At 43.8% G+C, this 4014-nt stretch overlaps 1 pseudogene; it reads left to right on the forward strand.

The window, feature by feature from the left end:
• Window positions 1–291: 291 nt before the first annotated feature.
• Window positions 292–1540, forward strand: LOC130889334 (60S ribosomal protein L3-like; annotated as a pseudogene).
• Window positions 1541–4014: the final 2474 nt, after the last annotated feature.

Here is a 4014-nt window from a genome sequence, read left to right on the forward strand (position 1 = left end):
AGATTTTTTTTTCTCTCTCAGTAAGATAAGTAACAGTTAAGTTGTTAACCCTTACCCTAATCGCTAGGCATTCATTCATTCATTTATCCATCAACTAATTCATTCATTCATTTTGTTAAAATATAATGAAATAAAATTAATAAGATGAAATGAAAACTCTCACATTGAAATTGGATAATACAAATCAACAGAAGGAAAAGAACCTAAGAAATAGCACGAGAATCAGAGACACACATTTTTCACACTTAGAAATCACATAAATAACTATCGGCGGCGGCGAGTGACAGAGAGATGTCTCACAGGAAATTCTCTGTTCCTAGGCATGGGTCCTTGGACTTCTTGCCTCAGAAGCGCTGCAGCAGGCATTGTGGGAAAGTGAAGAGTTTCCCTAAGGATGACCCTTCCAAGCCTGTTCACCTCACGGCTTTTCTAGGCTACAAGGCTGGCATGACCCACATTGTCTGGGAGCTTGACAGACCAGGATCCAAGGTTAACAAGAAAGAAGTCGTAGAGGCTGTAACCATTGTGGAAACACCACCTATGGTAATTGTGGGCATCATGGGATATGTCGAAACCCCACGAGGTCTCCGCACCTTCAAGACAGTATTTGCTGAGCGCATCAGTGATGAGTGTAAAAGGCGGTTCTACAAGAACTGGCACAAATCTAAGAAGACCTTCAGCAAATACTGTAAGAAATGGCCGGATGACATGGGCCAGAAACAGCTGGAGAAGGACTTCAACAGCATGGAGAAGTACTGCCAGGTCATCCACATAATTGCCCACACTCAGATGTGTCTGCTTCCTCTGCACCAGAAGAAGGCACACTTGATGGAGATCCAGGTGAATGGGGGCACTGCGGCTGAGAAGCTAGACTGGGCCCAGGAGAGGCTGGAGCAGCAGGTTCCTGTGACCAGATGTTTGGGCAGGATGAGATGATTGATGTCATTGGAGTGACAAAAGGCAAAGGCTACAAAGGGGCGACAAAAACTGCCCCACAAGACCCATCGAGGGTTGCGCAAGGTTGCCTGTATTGGTGCTTGGCACTCTGCCCGAGTGGCCTTCTCTGTGGCTCGGGCTGGGCAAAAAGGCTACCCTCATCGGACAGAGATCAACAAGAAGATTTACAAGATTGGTGAGGGCTACCTTATCAAAGATGTCAAGCTGATCAAGAACAATGCATCTACTGACTACGACCTTTCTGACAAGACCATCAACCCACTGGGTGGCTTTGTCCATTATGGTGAGGTAACCAATGACTTCATCATGCTCAAAGGCTGTGTGGTGGGAACCAAGAAGCGAGTGCTCACCCTCCGCAAGTCCTTGCTGGTGCAGACCAAACGACAGGCTCTGGAGAAACACTTCCAAGATTGGCCACGGTCGTTTCCAGACCACGGAGGAGAAGAAAGCATTCATGGGACCACTCAAGAAAGACCGCATTGGTACCAGAAGATCCAACGGAGGGGTGAGTGTGTTCCGGATCAGCGGCAGAAGCCCAGTTCTGCCTCGGAAATGGAGCACAGACATTCCTCAACCCCCTTAACTTTCTGGTCATTCTTCAGGGGCTTCTCTCCCTAGCTACTGCCTCTCTCTTCCTATCCCATCCAAGCTTCTGCCCAGGCACCCTGTCCCTCCCTTCTTCGGGGACATAAGATCCCCCGGCTAATCCTGCATTTGGGCTGGGACCGAGTGGTGAGTGCAACCGGGTGGGAGTTCCTTTGTATCACTAAGCTTGCAGGCACCAAGCTAGGCCTTTTGTCTGCGAGGTCCCTGGACAGCAAGGGGCCCTGATCCTGTACCAGAAGATCCATCGGAGAGCATTTGAAGGAAGAGATGGGCAGGCGTCAATGCAAGAATTCCTCCAACAATCTGAAAAACAACATGGTAACACCAGAACCCAGCGAACATACAACAGGAAGACTTGAACACCCTAATCCAGAAAAGTAGAAAAAATTGACTCTATTTTAAGGATGTGAAAAACTCCCTTAAAGAAATGGATGAGAAGAATAACAAAAAGTTTGAAGATATGAGCAGTGACTCCCACTCTTCCACCCTCGATGCTGGGGCTGGCATTGCTCTCAATGACAACTTTGTAAAGCTCATTTCCTGGTACGACAATGAATTCAGCTACAGCAACAGAGTGGTGGACCTCATGGCCTACATGGCCTCCAAGGAGGAAGAAGCCCACCCTGGACCACCCATCCCAGCAAGGACACAACAAGAGAGAGGCCCTCGGCTGCTGAGCAGTCCCTGTCCTAACTCAACCCTTGACACTGAGCATCTCCCTCACGGTTTCCATCCCAGACCCCCAGAATAACAGGAGGGGTTTAGGGAGCCCTACTCTATTGAATACCATCAATAAAGTTCATTGTACCCCTCAAAAAAAAATAACTGGAGTTAACAACCACTGGTCATTAATATCACTTAATATCAATGGACTCAATTCACATACCAAGAGGCACAGGCTAAGAGACTGGATACGAAAACAGGATCCAACACTCTGCTGTTTACAAGAAACACACCTCAACCACAAAGACAGACATCTATTCAGAGTAAAGGGTTGGGAAAAGGCTTTTCAATCAAATGGACCTAAGAAACAAGCAGGTGTGGCCATTCTAATTTCTAACAAAATTGACTTCAAACTAAAATCAATCAGAAGAGATGGAGATGGACACATTTTATTCATAACAGGAACAATCCATCAGGATGAAGTCTCAATCCTGAATATCTACGCCCCTAATATAAAAGCACCCACTTATGTGAAGGAAACATTACTAGAACTCAAGGAAGATATCAAACCCCACACACTAATAGTAGGAGGTTTCAACATTCCTCTCTCACCAATGGACAGGTCAACCAGACAGAAACCTAACAGAGAAATAAGAGACTTAATGGAGGTAATGAATCAAATGGACTTAACAGACATCTATAGAACATTCCACCCAAATAGGAAAGAATATACCTTCCTCTCAGCATCTCATGGAACCTTCTCGAAAATTGACCATATACTCGGTAACAAAGCAAACTTCTACAGATACAAAAAAATATTAGTAACCACCTCTGTCTTATCGGATCACTATGGAATAAAGTTAGAATTTAACAAAAATTCTACCCCCAGAAAGCCTACAAATTCTTGGAAGCTGAACAGTCAACTACTGAACTACCCCTGGGTCAGGGAAGAAAGAAAGAAAGAAAGAAAGAAAGAAAGAAAGAAAGAAAGAAAGAAAGAAAGAAAGAAAGAAAGAAAGAAGGGAGGGAGGGAGGGAGGGAGGGAGGGAGGGAGGGAGGGAGGGAGGGAGGGAGGGAGGGAGGGAAGGAAGGAAGGAAGGAAGGAAGGAAGGAAGGAAGAAAGAAAGAAAGAAAGAAAGAAAGAAAGAAAGAAAGAAAGAAAGAAAGAAAGAAAGAAAGAAAAATTAAAATCTTCCTAGAATTCAATGAAAATAAAGACACAACATACCCAAACCTATGGGCAACTATGAAATCAGTGCTAAGAGGAAAGTTTATAGCTCTAAGTGCCCACATTAAAAAAACGGAGAAAGCTCACATTAACACAGCTAAAAGCTCTAGAAAAAAAAAGAAGCAGACTCACCCAGGAGGAGTAGAAGACTGGAAATAATCAAACTGAGGGCTGAAATCAAGAAAATAGAAACACAGAAAACAATCCAAAGAATCAATGAAACAAAGAGCTGATTCTTTGAGAAAATCAACAAGATTGACAAACCTTTATCCAAACTAATCAAAAGGTGGAGAGAGAACATGCAAATTAACAAGATCAGAAATGAAAAGGGGGACATAACAACAGACACTGGGGAAATTCAGAGAATCATTAGATCTTACTACAAAAGCTTATATGCTACAAAGTTGAAAAATGTAAAAGAAATTGACTTGTTTTTTGATAAGTACCATTTACCAAAATTAAATCAAGACCAGGTGAACAATTTAAATAGACCTATAAGTCGTGAGGAAATAGAAGCTGTCATAACCCCTCCCCCCCAAAAAAAGCCCAGTACCTGATGG

Source organism: Chionomys nivalis, chromosome 18, assembly GCF_950005125.1.
Source record: "Chionomys nivalis chromosome 18, mChiNiv1.1, whole genome shotgun sequence".
Taxonomy (NCBI): Eukaryota; Metazoa; Chordata; class Mammalia; order Rodentia; family Cricetidae; genus Chionomys; species Chionomys nivalis.